This window comes from Rhipicephalus microplus, chromosome X, assembly GCF_043290135.1.
Source record: "Rhipicephalus microplus isolate Deutch F79 chromosome X, USDA_Rmic, whole genome shotgun sequence".
Taxonomy (NCBI): Eukaryota; Metazoa; Arthropoda; class Arachnida; order Ixodida; family Ixodidae; genus Rhipicephalus; species Rhipicephalus microplus.
In genome coordinates, this window is record NC_134710.1 from 80,348,211 (window position 1) to 80,368,472 (window position 20,262).

A 20,262-nucleotide genomic window follows, 5' to 3' on the forward strand; every position below is an offset into this window, starting at 1 on the left:
ATGTACTATACTTGTAGCCGGATGTATTATACTTTGATAAATCAGAGTTCAGTTCGTATAATGCAACACGTGCGCTACTTTAATACGTGAGAAGTCAGTCGTTGAAAGAGTGGTCATTGCCTCGCCGCGGTGGTCTAGTGGCTGAGGTACTCGGCTGCTGACCCGCAGGTCGCGGGTTCAAATCCCGGCTGCGGCGGCTGCATTTCCGATGGAGGCGGGAATGTTGTAGGCCCGTGTGCTCAGATTTGGGTGCACGTTGAAGAGCCCCAGGTGGTCGAAATTTCCGGAACCCTCCACTACGGCGTCTCTCATAATGATATAGTGGTTTCGGGACGTTAAACCCCACAAATCAATCAAAGAGTGGTCATTAGTTAATTATAGTCCCACAGTAACACATGTATTGCAGCAACACGGCGAAGTGAAAACATCTGCGCTACTATTTGCCGCAAGCAATTTTCAAAATGCCTGCCAATGCTGATAAAAAAGATAAGCGTATACGTGCGCGCGCATGCACACACACACACACACACACACACACACACACACGTAGTTATAAAAATCTCCAGCCATTGTATGTATATACCCCTTCTTTTGGCATTGTTCAAACGCTCCGTGTTTTCATTGCGCAATGGTAGTCTATGCCCTATGTTATGCGTTGCGTATAGGGAAGCACCGTCTATTGAATTTCTGTATTGGAAAGAAGTGCTGCGTCCGGTGTCTGCGTTGGTCCACAAAGCGCAATTCTTGAGTCGCAAAAACGGGCACAGTACGATTTCTTGAACAGGCGAACGTCGACGGTTCCTTTTTTTTTCACCTTTCCTGTACGGCGCTTTTCATTGTGATAAGCACAAAATGTCCGGCGATATGACGGTATACTTCGAGTGGTTGGCGAAGAGCTCAGCACAATACAATGTGCTGGAGAAATTTGATACGCACATATTATAATGGACTTCCTGAGCGTATATGAAGCTGAATGTTTCAACCAGATCTGGCCTTCCAAATTACAGGGAAAAGTTATATAGGCTGCTCACATCTTGCGCAAAAGGTGCCATTAAAAGGAAATAGAGAGTATAACCAAGAGGGCACGTGGAGTTGAAAAAATGTCGGCGAAAGTCCTAATGGGGACAAATTGCCGGTTGAGAACCGATCAGTGATTCGCGCTATTCTTTATTCTTGTGTGTGTGTGTGTGTGTGTGTGTGTGTGTGTGTGTGTGTGTGTGTGTGTGTGTGTGTGTGTGTGCGTGTGTGTGTGTGTGTGTGTGTGTGTGTGTGTGTGTGTGCACGCGCACGTGCACCTTGTGACGCTAATGCTAGTTCAGGATTCATAAGAATTATTGGAGATGTGCGGTATCATTTTAAAGAATCCCAAGTCTCATTTCATATGCTGTGATTGTTTTTTTAATTATTGTAATTGAGGGTCTTTACGTCTTAAAGCTACGATATGACTGTGAGAGACGCTGTAGTGGAGCGCTCCGCAAATTTTGGCCACGTGGTGCTATATAACGTACACCTATTTGGAAGCACACACGCCTGTAACATTTCGCCGTCATTGTAATGTGGCTGCCGCCGCCGGGAATCGATCCCGCGACCTTTTGATGACCAGCCGAGCGGCATAGCCAGACTACTGCGGCCACCGTGGTTTGGTGATTGTTTTTAAGAGCGAAGCTCTTAATGCTCGAGGTAAAACGTCGGGTGTCTGCGGAAATCACACCACGCCATTGCTTACTATTATCAATAACCAAGCCTCACCTGCGCACCTCCTGGGTTTACGCTGCTTAGCCGTGCATGTACCGAGGAGTATTGGCTGTGAGGACATACCGTGGCGTCACCTACGTGATGACGCCACTCATAAGACGCCGGGTTGTGTTGTCTGCTAGAACACCGCATTTTCTGCGTTTTTGCTGTGGACACCGTGCGTGTTTTTCTTTGTTTTGAAGCTCAGGGCTTAAAGAAGCGGTAATACCTGATGATACAGGGAAGCAAACTGCGAATCGGTTCCCCAGTTGGCACTCTCGTGTCTAATTTGCATCGTAAAATCACGACCAAGAACCAGTGCAGCCGTGAGAGACGATGCAAGTGGCGGCGCGAAAGCAAAGCTGCCGTATTCCACAATTACTATCCCACCTGTGACGTCATAACGATCGCAGTAATGACATCTTTAGAGGAGGCCCTCGCGGCCAATATAGCCACCTCCAAGCCACGCCCACAGACGGAGAAAGTAAGCGCAGCCGCCGCGCCGAGCTTGCGCCGAGTGGTGCGAGTCGAATACGAGTGACGAAAAGTCCACGCTTTTATCGGGATGGCGAAAGCCAGGTTAGCACGTTAGTTTCTGGCGGTGGAGTTCGGACATTCTTGCATGGTCACTGACAGGCTGTAGTTCGATTCTACTTTGTCCACGCAAAGGAAAGACTTAGCATCAGCCAAGAAAGCCAAAGATCGACCAGTTTCGCTGTTTCTTAAGCTTGACGCAGCTAATGTAAAGTACCCCCCCCCCCCCCCCCGCCCTCTTTTTTTTTTGACGTCGAGTAAAGGAAGCCTAGATGATCGTTGAGCATCCTTATTCATCTCGATATTTGTGGAAATCTCATTCCAAACATGAGTACCAGAAAGTCCAAGTATCCTGTCAACCTCGTACATATTTCGGCATACGATCTCGTAGCTTGTCACAGTCATTGTGTTCGTACATGTGGTTCTTTGGAAGTGCACTGTATACTGTTCGAAACAGAGTAATTGAACTGTTGTCTGCGACCACTAAGCGACCTGCACGAGCGTAGGCAGGTTTCACGCTCAACAGAAATACAAATATGGGGCTCTGGAATCATCGCGACACGAGAGTACCGTTTCTCAAAAACATACAGGACGTTTCCACTACAACAAGAAAATGTGAGTCAAGATGGATTGTTAGAAACGGGTGCCTTCCCTTGACTAAAGGCATTGGAAGTGGTGCTGAAAGGTTGGATGGATATATGTGGGCGTTACTATATGGCTATGCGACTTCATTTCACTTATGGCACGTATTTTATGGTGTACTGAAGTTTCCGGAGAGTGGAGCACGTGACCGGTGTCCATAACTATCTCCCGTTTGCGAGGGCTACATCCTTGCTTTATACATAACATGTATGTTTCATGAAGAGCTCTTTCACAAATAAGACGTGTTTTAAGTTCGGAGCTTTTAGTGTCACGTCCGCGCCCTTAGTTTGCTACTTTCCGTGGGCTGCCCAGTTAATTATCCTTCAAGGGACCATACACAATGATTCTTCGACAGATAACGGAAACAGGTGGCGTGCAAGTGGAAAATGGAAAACGTAGATACCACAAGCTCAACTGTCATCACCGCGAGAAGGCACGAGATCGGCGTTCGAGCAACATCATCTTGTTCCACCTGCGTACTTCTAGAGCTACCAACCGCAACGAACGTGCCGGGGCCCCTGCCGCTCCCAAGCGGGGGGAAAATGAGCGACTCGGCGACGCTCTTTCACCTCGCGCTTGGGTGCGGCAGGTGTCTCGGCGCATGCGTTGTGGCTGTGAGGGTATAGCACGTGGACTGCTGCACACCTCTTTACATTTGGTGGAGATACCCACGGCGCCTGCATCGTGGAACTACGATCCCGCGCACGACGTTTCCCAACAGTCACCACCACTCGTGGCTGCCGAGCACTTTTCACCAGCGAGACCGCCCTCCCGGTCATTTGCAGATACGAAAAAAAATCAAAACGTCGAGAACTGGCTGGCTTCCTACGAAAAAAAGTCAGAGGACCCAACAGGTGTGAAGACGCTGCTAAGTTGAGCACCGTGAACTGGTCAATGTGGAGAAGCTCTGGTATATATATATATATATATATATATATATATATATATATATATATATATATATATATATATATATATATATATATATATATATACACACCTGGTTCGTACATATATATATATATATATATATATATATATATATATATATATATATATATATATATATATATATATATATATATATATATATATATATATATATATATATATATATATATATATATATATATATATATATATATATATATATATGTACGAACCACGAATCCGAGTTCGAAAATCGGTCCGTTTTCGAGCAAGCAGTATTTGCTGTTTTCGGTTGCCCTGTCGTGCGGAAGTTGTGCACCGAACAGCTGCATGCGTACACGGGCACAAGAACCAGGTGAAATGTTCAGCGGCTGTATTGGGGCTGCTGCTGCTATACTACTACTACTACTACTACTACTACTACTACTACTACTACTACTACTACTACTACTAGTAATAATAGCAGCGGCAGCAGAGCAACAACAACAACCACAACAACAACAACACACACAACAACAACAAGACCACTCCGAAAACCGACGAAGTCAAAGCGCTGGCGCAGCGGCGGTAAGACCCGTAACTATGGCTTCGAGTTAAACGCCGAGTTGAAGAAGAAAAGAAAAAGAGTAGCACCGAGTGAATGAAGACAGAAACAGCTGACAGGGGAAGTTAATAAAATCGAGAGTTCGCGGGGAACACGTATGGTCGGGATGAAGCATCGCAAGAGAAAGAAAAAGTACACCCATAAAAAAAGTTTAAAAGAAACAAAATTTTAGCTTCCATACGGAAGCCTTGCTGACAACGAGGACAATCAGCTCGAAGTGTCTCTTAAAAAGGTTTCAGCACGTAACATAAGCAGTGGCGCAAAGGTTAGGTTTCCATTTCGATTAAGAGTGCGCCCTGCATATATCAAGGTAGTTGATATTTAGTCATCATTTTCCAGTCTATTTCCTTGCCGATTTTCGAACATTCATTTAGACAACGATGTAATCAGTCGTATAGTGCATTTGACACCGCTTTCTTCTTTTCCCCATCACTTTGACGCGCTGTCGCAGACGCTATAAAGTTATCCGCTTTTTCGGTATAAACACTTTCTAAATCTGCAAACGGAATCTTGTACACAACCCTGGGAACCAGGGAAAGCTGGCTTCATTAGGTAGTCTGTCCTTGTCACTTTCAAGTGCATGCCTTGATTTACGTGCAGGCCCGTGAGCAGCTTCGACGTCGCAACTGCGTGCTAAGATCTCGCTTGTCCCGGCCAGCACAAGAGCGTGATTCTTCTGTCTGACATGTTTTCTTTTCAAAAATTTTATTGGGCCGGTGTACTGTCTTTCCTTTGTCAGGATTCACCTTACGAAGCTGCGCTGTCGTGCTTGGCCCGATATAATTTTCAATTTACGCGTCTCCAGTCCGGCTGTGCACCCTCAATGTGCGCTATGGCGCGTTCCCATTCTATCTTCGATTGTTTCACGAAATGAAGCTGTTGTTTAGAAATTTAATTTCTCCAGCTTGAGCTTTCCCGAAGATCACCCATCATTCTATCCCTCGGGGCGTCGTTGCAGGGCTTCAATCGTGATGACGCTTGTATGGTTGTAAACAACCTTATCCGTGACATATAGCGACTTTACCACGCTAAACTTTCGAAGGAGACGACGACGAAGTGTCTCTTCATAGAACGCTTCTGCTTTCGGCTCCGAGCATTGTTATCAAGTTTTTCGCTTTCTACGGGAGACGCTGCTCCCTGCCCCAAGGCGACGGACGCGGAGTCATCCACTGGTCCGCCCAGCCAGAGGTCTGCTATGGCGAGCTCCTCGGTAAATCAGCGCGCCTGGCCCAGAACCAGTGAGGCCAACGGTGATAGTCACTGCATCATGGCTGTGGACGTGGAGCCTTCTGCGGCTATGTCCGACCATAGACCACCTTTGGCAAGCTCGTCGCGGAAACGAAGCACCTGTTCGAGCACCAGCGAGGACACGGAACTGTACTCGGCCACTGGCGACGACTCGTCGGATGACGACTTCGAGACCGTGAGAAGCAGGAAGGCCAAAAGAAGAAGTATCAAGTCGTCTTCACCAGCAGGGACATTAACGTCTCAGTCAAAAGGAGAATGCTGGCCGCACACCATTCTCTTCATGCCCGAGGACTCCACCATCAGCCTTCGAGCAGTAAACAGGCAAGCTCTCTCTATGTACTTTGAGGGGGTAGCACCAAACGACATTAAGGATATCCGGGTGAACACGCGGAAGAATATTCTAGCTGTGGACACAATGACTGCCAGCGCCATAGACAAGCTTCGCAGAGTATCAGATTTGGGAGGCATCAAAGTACGACCGGTTATTCCAATGGACGGTGCCTGCACGGCGGGAGTAATCTACGACATTGATTTGGCCATAGCAAACTCGGACCTCCCAACTCTCATAAAACCAGCGAACGAAGGAGTTCTCATCGCGAATGTACTTCGCCTCGGAAACACCCGATGTGTAAAGATAATGTTCAAAGGAGATTCCATTCCGTCGCATGTCAAAGTGGGACACTTCCGACATTCTGTTCGACCATTTGTCCCTAAACCACTCCAGTGCCATAACTGCATGAAAATTGGTCACATCAAGAGTGTATGTACAAACACCACAGTATGCCCCCGATGCGCTGAGCCGCACACTGCAGACGCATGTCGGGCAACAAGTCTGAAGTGCAGAAACTGTGATGGTCCGCATGATGCTGCATCCAAGGAATGCCCTCGGATTAAGAAGGAAATCGCCATTATCAAACAAATGGTTAGGGACAATTCAACCCACAGAGAGGCTGCTGAAAGGGTACGGCGGCGACGTAGTCGCCGACGGAGGCGTGTAGGACAGAGTGTTGCGCATAACCCATTTCCTCCGAGCACGAGTGAAGTAGTAAGCACGAAGCGAAAAGAAGTGGAGAAGCTCACAGCTGCGGATGAGTGGCCTACGCTTCCGAGTACACAGCCTGCAAAGGAGCCTCCTGCGAGGCCTCGCCGCCCTACACCTTCCACCGAGTCTACTTCCGTTGAGGATGTGTCAAGGGTCGATCGACAGATCATCCCGATGTTACGATCCCTCGTCGCTGTCATGGCAGACATACTAAGAAGCCTGGGAACTCCAACCGCTCGAAGCGGGTTACAGGTGTTGGACGCGCTGAGCCCAGTCCTCGCCTCCCTCGCGTAGAGTCATGGCAGGAGATCAACAATCGTTCCGCAAAGACGTCAGAGAAGCATCAGTCATCCAGTGGAACGCCAGAGGACTTAGATCACGGATTTCCGATTTTCGTCAGTACGTGTCTTCTAACCTTTTCCCAATCATCGTAATATGTGAACCGAAATTATCAAACCCGATCAGGCTATCTGGCTACGAATCAATCCCGTCCAAAACCCGAAACGAAAGCAGCAAGGTCATTGTGTATATTCGTCGGGAGCTTACCTACATCATTCAACCTGTGTCGCCTCATGATGAGAACCAATATGTTTGCCTGACTGTGAAGCAGAAAACCCTCACCTTCACATTAATAGGTGTCTACTTATCTCCCTCAGCCCGTTTTGATTGCCAAAGACTGGATGACATTCTTTCGAGCGTCCCGGATCCGTGGATAATTATAGGGGACTTCAACGCCCACCACCCAATCTGGGGAAGTTCAAAAGTCAATACCACGGGCCGGAGGCTGGCTTCATTTGTATCGACTCATGAACTGTCTCTACTTAATGATGGGAGCCCTACATTTCTGCGAGGATCAACGTACAGCAGCTGTTTGGACTTGACGTTCGTGTCACGTCGCTTCGCCACAAGCGTTAAGTGGTTTTTAGACATCGAGACACATGGTAGCGATCACATCCCCAGTTATCTCACCATCGAAGGCTTTGCTAGCGACCACCCGCCGAAAACCGTACGGAGGATCGATCTTTCAGCATTCACAACCAACATTGAACACGCTTGTGAAAAAGGCTTAACCTCTGGCATTGAGCAAGCGATCAAACAAGCAGCGCAGAGTGCGATGCGCACGCTGGCATATTCTTCAAGGCCCTCAGAAACGGACATGGAGTTAGAGCGACTCCGTGCGACTCGTCGGCGTGCGGAGCGTAGATATCGACGCACAAAATCCATTCAAGATCTACGGATGGCCAGGCGCATGCAAAAGAAGATCCAGCGTCGTATAGACAAACTGGAGTTTCAACGGTGGGCGAAATTTTGCGCGAGTCTAGACCCTCGCAAACCGCTTTCTCAAATATGGCGAACCGTGCGAGGCCTACGCACATTTCCCCAACAACGTTTTCCGTTTAAAGCCTTGGCCCTTTTCCAAAATAGAAGGGATATCGAGGTAGCGGAAGATTTTTGTAGGAAGATTGCGGGCCCACCAAATTGCACAGAAGCCCTTACTGCTGATTACACGCCACATTCACTTGACCCGCACCTGGACCTGCCTTTTTCAATGGAAGAACTGAATGTGGCTCTTGCTTCATGCAATCGATCGTCATCGCCTGGGCCGGATGGCATATCATACCGCCTATTATGCAATCTCGGTGATCGAGCACGAAATGCTTTGCTGGAAGTATTCAATGAGTCTTGGAGAGATGGAACGGTCCCCAGAGAGTGGAAAACAAGCCGGTTGGTTGCACTTCTCAAACCTGGAAAATCGCCTCTAGAGCTGACATCATACCGCCCAATAGCGCTGGCTAGTTGCGTAGGGAAGCTGATGGAGCGAATGATCCTTGCCAGACTCGAGTGGTTCCTAGAACGCCATAGAATATATCCAGACGCCATGGCCGGTTTTCGTCGTCTACGGAGCTCCATTGACAATGTCATTGACCTGGTGACCTACGTACAACACCAGAAAATGAGCAGACGGTTATCTGTCGCACTATTTTTAGATGTCAAAGGAGCATATGACAATGTTTCTCACGAAGCCATACTTGACGCCCTCGAGTCAGTTGGTTTGGGTGGGCGAGTGTACCGCTGGATCCAATGCTACCTACATATGAGATCATTGTTTATGCAAACTGATGATGGGCCGACTCCTGAACATTATACACACCGTGGTGTTCCTCAAGGTGGTGTATTGAGCCCCACACTGTTCAACCTGGTTCTGATCGGTCTCGTTGAACGCATACCAGATTCCGTGCAGATATCTCTCTATGCAGATGATATTTGTGCCTGGACATCAGGTGTAACACGTCCTCAGGTACGTGCGAGACTCCAGAAAGCAGCGAATTCAATATCGGCGTACCTTAGAGAACAAGGCCTCGAGATTTCTCCTGAGAAATCGGCGCTGGTCGCGTTCACGCGGAAGGCAATGACGTCATATCCCATCGCCATCAATGGACACAGTGTCTGCTACGCCAGGACCCACAGGTTTTTGGGGGTCACGATCGATCGAAATCTCTGCTGGAGTCCCCATGTGGCCACTCTAAAGAAGCGCCTAACGGCCATCGCACAACTTTTCAAGTTCCTCGGAGGCAAAACGTGGGGCACATCAGTGCACGCGATGTTGCATTTGTACAAAACGCTGTTTCTGGGGTACCTGCGGTATAGCTTGCCGGTTCTGACGAACGCTTGCAAAAGCAGTATACGCACAATAGAAAACGCCCAGGGCCAGGCACTCAGAGTTTGTCTTGGATTACCACGCTGTACATCAACAGCGGAAACCATCGCAATCGCCAAAGATCATCCGGCCACTGTGCACATTACTTTGGAGGTGCTTAGAGCTCATATTAGACACCTTGCTCGCGCCCCTGCCCACCACCTAGCTTCGCTTCCAGAAGATCGACCGAGTGCCTCCTTCTGTAAGAGAGTATTGACTTTCCGTGAGTGCCTTCCAACAGTCTACACACCTCCGGAACGGATACTAACACCTCCTTGGTGCTTGGACCGACCAAAACTGCGCTTGACAGTGCCGGGGATTCGCAAGAAGGCGGAGCTCTCGGCGCCAGCTTTAAAGCAGATGATTCTACTCATGCTACACGAAGAATACAAAGATCATGTCAAACTTTACACGGATGGCTCGACAACTGTTGGAGGATCTGCAGGAGCTGTGATCTTCCCAGCAAGAGCCGAAACCATCCAGTTCAGAACGTCACACAAGACGACATCGACAGCCGTGGAGCTCGCGGCACTCCGCAGCGCACTCCGCAGGATTGACCAAGAGACACCACAAAAATGGAGCATTTTTACTGATTCGAAACCAGCTCTCCAATGTCTACACAATACTCTACGTCGTGGACCTCAAGATCAATTGGCGCTCGAAACACGACAACTGTACCATCACCTAATAGACGAAGGACATGACATATCTTTTCAGTGGTTACCAGGCCATTGCGGCATCATCGGTAACGAGCATGCCGACAATGCAGCTAAGAATGCTCACGAAAATGGAGTGATGGAACCTATTCCACTATCAAGAAGCGACGCAGCAGCAAAGATTAATACGCTTGCGCAGGATGTCGCAAGGTCTATGCGGAATACGCCCGGTTTTCTCCACACCCGTCTTCACCGCCTGGACCCATGCCTACAACTTACTATTCCATCTGGCCTACCCCGATCCGAGACGACCCTTCTCTGCCGTATGTGGCTTGGGGTGTCTTTCACGAACGCTTTTGCCTGCCGCATCGGAATGAGAGACAGCGCTACATGCGATCATTGTGACAATGACGAAACAATTGAACATATTTTATGTCAGTGCCCCCAGTACAGCTCTCAGCGACAGTCCCTCTCAGCAGTGTTTTCTCGCCTCGACGACCAGCCATTTTCTGAGCAGTCAATCTTGGAATGTCGGAAAGATCGAGCTTCACGCCAGAAAGCAACGAAGGCGCTGATGAAGTTTCTGCGAGCGACCCGCCTCGTTGAACGATTGTGACACTACTGTGTGCGAGTGTGTGTATATGTGTTTGTGCTTCTCTTCCTCCCTTTCCCCTTACCCTTTCCCCAGTGCAGGGTAGCAAACCGGATATGTTTTCTGGTTAACCTCCCTGCCTTTCCGCAATAAATTTTCTCTCTCTCTCTCTCTCTTAAACTTTCGAAAGTGTCCCCCCCCCCCCATGTGTTTAGCCAGTTTAAAAAAAAACAGTTGTTAGCTACATCACGAGCTTCTTCTAATGTTCATAATGTCTCTGATTGCCAGCAATATTATACGGCACCCTAACGCTCCATACATTGCTTGGACAGCCTTTACCTGAGGAGCCGAAATGGCACTCATTGTGAAAGGTGTAACGCCACAGCACACTAAGAAGGTCCGTCTTTTGACAGAATGATTTACATACCACCCTCAGGGGTGTAAAAAAAAAAAGGTTCGCTTGTACGCACCCTAATTTCTAAGTTTTCACCTGGCTTAGGTATAATTATTTTATAAAGTAATTCTAAAAGTGCGTGCTTCTTGATCGATCTCCTGAAGTTATCCGCTGTACACGCCATCGCTCGGGAACAAAAGCTACGGTGATCAAGCGCAACAAAATCTTACGTGACATCGTTTATGATTAACACCATTTATGGCTAACTTTCTTTTTCTTTTTAATTCTGTAACAGTGTTTTACCCATTAAAGCTATAGTATTTCGTTATTTACAAAAAGAAAAGGAAACCAATCAGACAAGTGCATCCTGGGTCTTAGAGCCAATAAAAAAAGACACACGAAGAAAGACAACATACTTTGCCTTTTCTACCAATGTCATGGGCTTTTCTAATAATGGCACGACATAGTTACCAATAAATAACAACGGGCAACGGACTCGGGCAACCACGCAACGCCCAAATACTGGGACGGGAGCGTCGTCAATCCGTGGACGCGCAACAGGTGCCTTTCGCTGGGCACGCTCATTTCAAGTGTCCCTCAATACCAAGCCTCTATATTAACAGCGTATACACGCAAGCGAGGCGCGTACGTTGCGAGGGGTGTTACCGAATGCTCGAGATATATGACAGCGTTGCGCATGCCAAAAGCTCAGCTCGAGCTAATTTTCTCAAGTGCAGAGACGACAGCACAATTCTGCTGTACCGCAGAGCTGAGGCTCCCCAATTTTCGATCACGTGATGTCTGTGCACAGCGCATGAATGCATATAACAACATAACCTGACGTGCACCTCATTTTTTATATATATAGTTTTCTTCAGCAGTCTTGGGGTAATCTGTCATATTATTTTGCGCTGGAAGCTACATTACAGGGGCGTCGTGACACTGGGACTGTCCGCCACGGTGTTACAGCGGCTACGGAGCTCAGCTGCTGGCCCAAAAGTAGCGGGTTCGATTCTTACCACGGTGCTCACATTTCGATGTATATGAATCGGTAGATCATCTGTCTCTGTCTTTCATGCATTCACGGCCCCTCTCCAACGAACTAACTAACTAACTAACTAACTAACTAACTAACTAACTAACTAACTAACTAACTAACTAACTAACTAACGAACTAAAGGATGCAGCTCTGTTGCGTCTATATACTACGACGACGGTCCAACAGCAGCTTGTTTGTACCATGACCTCGACAGAACGCGCAAGGGGTTTTGCACGCAAACTATAGATGGCAGTGGGGTAGGTGAGGGGCAAGCGTTCCACGCATTTTAGCGTTGCATGTACGGTGCCAGAAACGGAGGAGAGAGCGAGAGATAGAATGTCCCGGAGGACTGCACTGTCCCTGATAGTGCCGCCGCACGTGGAGCTCGAACTGACAACCGGTGCGCTTGCTGGCACAGGAAAGCAAACACAACGCACGCGCCATATTTTAGAGCAAAGAAAAAGCAAGATTGCACAGCAGCAGATGTGTGCAATGCGCGCAGGCCCAGCGGTCCACGCACGGCGATTCTAAATATACCACATGCGTTTCCGTACGCCTAACGGAGTGCACCACCGTCAGGAACGCTGCTTTGCTGTCTGCAACGGCGCCCCCACAGGGAGCGAACTGCTAAGTGCGCCGTCTGCAAGCGCCTCAGTCAAAGATTTCTCCGAAGGCTCTCTTACCCTTCATCGACAGTCCGATTCCGCGTAAAACGATTTACTTTTCACATTTCACCAGCGCTTTGGTCTTTGCTGCCTCTGTTTTCGCACTGCTGCTTTCATTTGAGCGGGTTGCGCGCTTGGCGGGGGTGATTGGGCGGTGTTGCTGTCGTCTGCTGCAAATTCGAGGTTTACCAACGAACAGGGATCATCACATATTCTTGACTCTACTGACCCGGCACGATTACATTTGGTTTCAACAGGTAACAGTTGCCCCTGTAGGTATAACGAAAACATTTCGACATCAGTTAAAACTTTTACGGATACTGCGCTATATCGTTTGGGCCCCGTATACCAGAATCATTGCATTTCAAAAGCGGGACTCGCTCGCTAAATAAAGTAGGCTCAGGAAATAAACTAAAAAATCCGAGTATTTGTCACCGCGCCGTATTGGGCTCACTGTCGTCCGCAAGTTTTATGCCGCAAACTTTCGAAATAGGTTGGAATCTGCGCAAGTTAATCGCCTTCAAATCGCATTCTGATGACATCGTGACAGCCGCGACTGTCACTGGCGCGTTGCCGCGAGCGAGCAAAGCCAGCTGAGGAGCGCGCGTGTCGGCGCGCGCGAGTCGAGGGAGTCGAGAACGGCACTCACAAAGCGTTGTCAGTAGCTGTTGACAGACGAGAGTCGCCCGAGCTGCGGCCCAGTTGCACGGCGGCGAGGCGTCAGAAGCGCTGGTCCGCTGATGCGCCTTTGAAATACGGCCCGTAGCGGCCATTGCAAACCTCAACGGCGCCCTCGCTTATCGGCCGCGGGCGACAGCCCGGGTTGCCTCCGCAGGCCGCCGCACAACGACTCGGCGGCGCTAGCAGCGCGCTGGCGAGTCGGCGCGGCTGCCGGTGTTCTCTCACTCGTGTCCGCTGCGCTCTCCCTTCTCACTTTCACACTTCCTCGTCGGTTGACCTTGGAACTGCGAAACAAATCGGCAAGCTCACAGATGTCTATCTGTATATAATACACACCTACGTGCGCACCCATTGTTATAAAATATAAGCGCCTCTAAGCTTTCTCCTTGTCAACCTGTTATACTGCTGATATGTGACCTCGCTCTACCAACACGTTGCCCGTGTATTGGTAACAAGTTGCAGGTTTTTTTTTTTTTTTTTGGATTACAGAAGGAAACGTTATGACAAATTCAAGCGATCTCATGTACTATCCCCTCTAATAGGTGGCTCGCTAGTCCGCTAACTTCAGATAGTCGGCCACTGAAAGCGACCGGATTTTCGCGCACGAAATTACACGTTTGCATCCCTCCAACGAAGGATCATCATCCCACAGAGATAGCGCTGTATTTGGCCCTCATTTTCGGGACCGCGTGCGGCGGGCGAGAGAGGCGGAGACGGCGCTTGTGCGTCATCGATTGGTTTCTCCCGGGAGCAGCGTGTGTAAAGATAGCTCTGAACAGGTTGAAACTTGAACTTGACCCGACTCCAGCTTGCCTGCTCGACTCGGTGGGAGACAGCAGCAAGGCTTCATCGATCCACGGTCGCCCGGTTGCTCTCTACGTTCCTCGCGTTCCGATGTTGACGTTTCCGGCCGCGCCGACGCAGCGCTGCAGTTAGTCCGGCTCAAGATCGTTCCAGACGCGCGCGAAATTGAAAAAAAAAAAAAGAGAAAAGTATAAAGGTGCACGGTATAAAGCGGCTTGCTTTGCAGCGATTACGTTAAGACGGGTCTGCCGAATGCAATATCCATGTGATTCACCAAATCATTTTTACAGTAAATATGCTTCAAAGCCCATCATCAGTGTTCTTACACATTGCCCTAGTATAGTTTTCTTTTCATTTTTTTTCATTTATCGGTTCTTATTCTTTTTGAGACAGCGCTATACAAATAATCGCTTTCTTGGGTACACCAGCGTGTCGTGCACCATTTCCTTTCAACTACAGATTTCACGACATGCGTCTCCTTACCATGAATGTACTCGCATGTTTCACAAACGCAGTGCGATTTTTTTTTGTCTGCGCTATATTGGAACAAAGCACCCGGAAGTAATATCTGTCAGTCACGCCTGTTGCCAGGGCACATGATGACGCAATCAGGTGCGAAGGGCCAATAAATGGTGTATTTCTTCCTTTCTCCCATTCTCTCTTTCTTACTCTCATTCATTCGTTATTTCTTTTTTCTTTCCTTATTTGTTTCTTTTTTTTCTTTCTACTTTCATTATTTCTTCCTTCCTTTCTTTCTTTACTTCTTCCTCTCTTTATTTTTATTTTCTTACTTTATTCCTTCCTTCCTTCCTTCCTTCCTTTCTTTATTTTCTTTCTTACTTCCTTTCTTTATTTTTGTCGTTCACTTTCCACCCCGCAAAATGGCTTAAGCAAACGTAAAACTGATATCATTGCCTTATCTATTTATTTACTTATTTAAGTATTAATTCATTTTACCAATTTATTATTTTACAACATTATAAAATAAGGAAGTGAAGGAGTACCAACAATGTGATATGACTTCATGATGCTGATAAGCAAGTCGTGCTCGGACTTTAACGTTCGCGTTATCTCTTCTTCATACCTTTGTTCGCTCATCCAATGCTAATGGGTAGCAGCGAAACTTTGAACTTCACTGCAAAAGAAAAGCTAAGCTGAGCTCCGTGTCACACACAATGAAGGAACAGAAGACAGGAAATACAGGGAAAGATCCCCCAAGCCTTCGCATAAAAGAGCCGATTCGGTTTTGCTTCCACTGCGCGACACTTACACTTTGAGTGTCTTCGCTTTCTCGTTAAGCTTTCATGCTTAACAGAAAAGCTTCCTTGCAGTAGAATACGCCTTTATGCGGTTTCAACTTATGCCGCATAAAGCTCTTCATTGTGCAACTGATTATCACCAAAGAAACGTTCGTGCATTAATAAATAGTCAAAATTACGACAATGTGGTCAGAAATTTAACCTGCAACCTGGAGCGCAGCAGGAGAACTTCCCGCTTCAAAGCACATATAAAAGTGCAGTGACGGAAGTAGCGCCGGTACGATATTTCAGTTTAGAAATGAGTGTTTATTTAATTCCACTGAACGCGTATTATCTCAACCGTACGGTTTGTCAGAGACTTTGCAGACTTCTTATTTTAAAGGACTGGTCGGTTGCTGACACTAAAAGAGCATCCCACACGACGATAGTATCAACATCAACAATTAACACATCGCATTCAGTGCCCCTTCTATACCGGTCTGCGACCTTCGAATAACGTTATTCGAAGGTCGCAGGTTCGGTTCCTGCCCACAGCAAAATTATCTTTTAACCCACTTTTTTCTTCACATTTACATCAAAATTTGGTCCAACAACTTCCCCTATACTTTCCTTGGCATTTTTGTCTGTTAGGAAGGACGACGACGAAGTTACTTAGTGATAGAACGCGTCTGTCACTACTAACTGTTTTTCGTTATATTTTCCACAATTCCTGGGACGCTCTCTGCGTCCCGCCTTGTGGCGATGACAGCGGCGACTTCTACAGGCCCACGTGGTCAAATGTCAGCGCCCTCAAGCTCTTCTGTGGCTCAAGGCTCATGGTCCATCACCAGCGACGGCTCAAGAGATGCTCCTGCTCTCGTGCCCATGGACGAAGAACCAACTGCTGGCCCGTCTGGCTACAGCTCAACATTTGTAAGCTCCGCAAGGAAACGAGGCTCTTGGTGCAGCTCCAGTGAAGACACGGACATCTACTCAGTCGACGGCGACGACTCATCAGATGGCAGCTTCGTGTCTGTGATGAGCCGCAAGGCCAAAAGGAGGCTCATCAAGACGCCATCACCAGCAAGCACGTCAACCGTGAAGGTAAGGAGTGAACGCTGGCCGCATACCATTCTCTTCATGCCCGTGGATCCTTCCGCCAGCCTTCGAAAATTGAACAGGCAAGCCATTTCCAATGTTCTTGAGGGAATAGCACAGAATGAAATCAAAGAGGTCCGGCTAAACACACGTAAGAACGTTTTAGCTGTTGACACAACACATGCAGACACGCTGGAGAAGCTTCGAATGATGACAGAGTTTGGAGATGTCAAAGTACGAGCGGTCATACCGATGACTGGGGCCTGCACTGCAGGTGTCATTTACGACATTGACTTGGCAATCCCAAACACGGATCTACCCATTCTGATAAAACCGGCGTACGAAGGAGTGGTCATTAAGCATATAAGCCGCCTCGGGAACAGCCGCTGCGTTAAGATAGTCTTTAAGGGCGACTCAATCCCTACGCACGTCAAGGTGGGACATTTCCGGCATGTGGTACGGCATTTTGTCCCAAAGCCGCTTCAGTGCCACAAGTGTTTCAAGATCGGCCATGTCAAGGGCGTCTGTGCGAACTCTACCGTATGCCCCCGGTGCGCGGAGGCGCACACGGTAGACACCTGTTGTGCAACAACTTATAGGTGCGGCAATTGTCGAGGTACGCATGAAGCCACGTCTAAGGAATGCCCAACACTCAAGAAAGAAATGGGTATCCTGAAAGAAATGGTCAGGGATAACTCCACCCATAGAGAAGCTTCACAGAAAATCCGGCGTCGACGTCGCCACCGACGAAAGCGCTCCAGTCATGGTGATATTCATGCACCACTTCGGTCTACACCACCATCAACATCCAGTAGAAAGCCAGAGAGTACAAGAATACCTCCACCGGCGAAGCCTCTCTCCCCTGAAGACTGGCCGGTGCTTGCGAACGCACGGCCTTCCGAGCAGCCTTCCCGCTCTCTGCTCCCAGTGAAAGCCAATGCTGCTGATGACGAGGCTCCAACAGCAGATCGTCAAATTATTCCTATGCTGCGATCCATTGTGAGTGTCATCAGAAGTCTTCTGACAAGCATCGATACGCCAACTGCTAGGAGCGGCCTACAGGTGCTGGACGCGTTGAGTCCGGTCCTTGCAAGCCTCCAGTAAAGCCATGGCCGACAATCACAAGTCGTTCCGTCAGGAGGTCGGAGAAGCGTCGATTTTTCAGTGGAACGCAAGAGGTCTGAGATCTCGCATATCTGATTTTCGGCAGTTTGTTCATCTGTGCAGATTTCCTATCATGATTATATGTGAACCGAAATTATCACACCCAATCAGATTATCCGGCTACGAGTCATTTTTCTCTTCAAGTGACATCGAAAGTAGCAAGGTTGTTGTATTTATTCGCCGGGAGCTTACTTACGTCGTCCAGCCAGTGCAACATCACGACGGCAATCAGTATGTGTGCTTGTCTGTTAAAAAAGGAAAGGTGACATTCGCACTTCTAGGCGTGTATATATCCCCATCAAGTCATTTCGACGCCAACAAACTAGACGGCATATTAAGGGCACATCCGGGTCCGTGAGTTATCACCGGGGATTTCAATGCGCATCATCCCATATGGGGAAGCTCAAGACTTAATTCAACGGGACGACGTCTAGCATCATTGGTTTCCAGCCATGGTCTCGTCCTTCTGAATGACGCCAGTCCTACGTTTTTACGAGGCACTACATATAGCAGCTGCCTTGATTTGTCCTTTGTTTCACGCCGATTTGCTACACGGGTAAAGTGGTTTTTGGACATTGAAACACACGGAAGCGAAAGCGACCACATCACCACTTACCTGAAGATTAAAGGTATTTCGAACACGTACTCCTCTACCACAACACAAAGAATAGATTGGAGTGTGTTCAAAACTCAACTTGAGGATGCTTGTGAAGAAGGCCTGTCCAATGGTCTTCAGCAAGCTATTAAGGAAACTGCACATGCGGCTGTGTGCACAATAATATGCTCTTCGAAGTACTCTGAATGTGACCTCGAGCTGGAGCGACTTCGTGCGATCCGCCGTCGTGCCGAAAGACGATACCGACGCACCAATTCCACAGACGATCTACGGACAGCCCGGCGCATCCAAAAGAAGATACAACGGCGCCTTGACAAATTAGACACCCAACGATGGAGGAAATTTTGTGCGTCGCTAGATCCTCATAAACCACTGTCTCAGATATGGAGAATTGTGCGAGGCCTACGTTCTGTTCCAGAGCAGCGTTTCCCCTTCAAAGCCCTTGCACTTTTTCATCGACGCCATGAAATTGAGGTAGCAGAAGATTTCTGCGCTATGACCGTGGGCCAGACAGCGTACACAAGCCTACATACAGTGAATCATATCCCTCACTCACGGGACCCACGCATGGACCTACCGTTTACATCACAGGAGCTCGATGCGGCGCTCGTCTTATGTAATAAGTCGTCGTCAACTGGCCCGGATGACATCTCATACAGGATGCTGTGCAACCTTGGTAAACGGGCACGAGAAGCACTCCTTAACATCTTCAACGATTCCTGGCAAGCTGGCGTCTTTACGCAAGATTGGAAGATTAGCCGCTTGGTACCGATTCTTAAGCCTGGCAAATCTCCCCTGGACATTGCCTCTTACCGACCGATCGCACTCTCAAGTTGCGTAGGAAAGGTAATGGAGAGAATTATCTTGGCCAGGCTTGAATGGTACCTGGAATACTATGAGATATATCCGAACGCCATGGCTGGTTTTCGCCGTCACCGATGTTCGATCGACAATGTTATAGATCTCGTCACATATGTCCAGCAACAAAAGGCACGTAAACGACTATCTGCAGCCATGTTCCTTGACGTAAAAGGAGCATACGACAACGTTCTACATGACGCCATCCTCGAAGCCATTGAGTCAGTGGGCCTAGGCGGGCAACTGTATTGTTGGACACGCAGTTATTTACAAGGGCGGACCTTATTTGTGAACACTGCAGATGGTCCAACCTCCCAACACCCAACGCATCGTGGAGTCCCGCAAGGTGGCGTCTTGAGTCCAACCCTCTTCAACCTCATTCTCATTGGTCTTGTAGAACGACTACCAAGTGTGGTCAAGTTATCCATGTACGCTGACGACATCTGCGTCTGGACATCTGGCGTGACAAGACCTCAGGTACGCGCAAGACTTCAGAAAGCTGTGACGTTGGTATCAGTGTACCTCAAAGACCAGGGTCTGCAAATCTCGCCAGCGAAATGCGCATTGATTGCTTTTAGTCGAAAGCCAATGAGACCATACGCTATATCAATTGATGGCCAAGTCATACCATATGTCAGGACGCACAGATTTCTAGGCGTATTCATTGATAGAGACCTCTGCTGGGGCCCACATGTGGCCCACTTGAAGAAGAGGCTGACAGAAATTGCTAACTTATTCAAGTATCTCGGAGGAAAAACCTGGGGGACTTCAGAACATGCAATGAAGCAATTGTACAAGACGCTTTTTCTTGGCTATTTGCGCTACAGTTTGCCTGTGTTGACCAACACCTGTAGAACCAACATTCGGACTCTCGAAAGCATCCAGGCTATGGCTCTGCGAGTTTGTCTGGGGCTACCGCGATGTTCATCAACAGCTGAGACAATCGAGATCGCTAATGACTACCCGCTAAAGACGCATATCATGATGGAAGTGCTCAGAGCACACGTGAGGCATCTTACTCGTGC

The 20,262-nt window shown here is 48.2% G+C and overlaps 1 protein-coding gene across 3 annotated transcripts in view; it reads right to left on the bottom strand.

The window, feature by feature from the left end:
- Atx-1 (Ataxin 1) overlaps window positions 1-13,562 on the bottom strand; it is a 187,311-nt gene extending 173,749 nt beyond the window's left edge. For all 3 annotated transcript variants that reach the window (XM_075877198.1, XM_075877197.1, XM_075877196.1), the window contains exon 1: window positions 13,428-13,562. The gene's annotated coding sequence lies outside the window, so the exon portion shown is untranslated. The remainder of the gene's footprint in view (window positions 1-13,427) is intronic.
- Window positions 13,563-20,262: the final 6,700 nt, after the last annotated feature.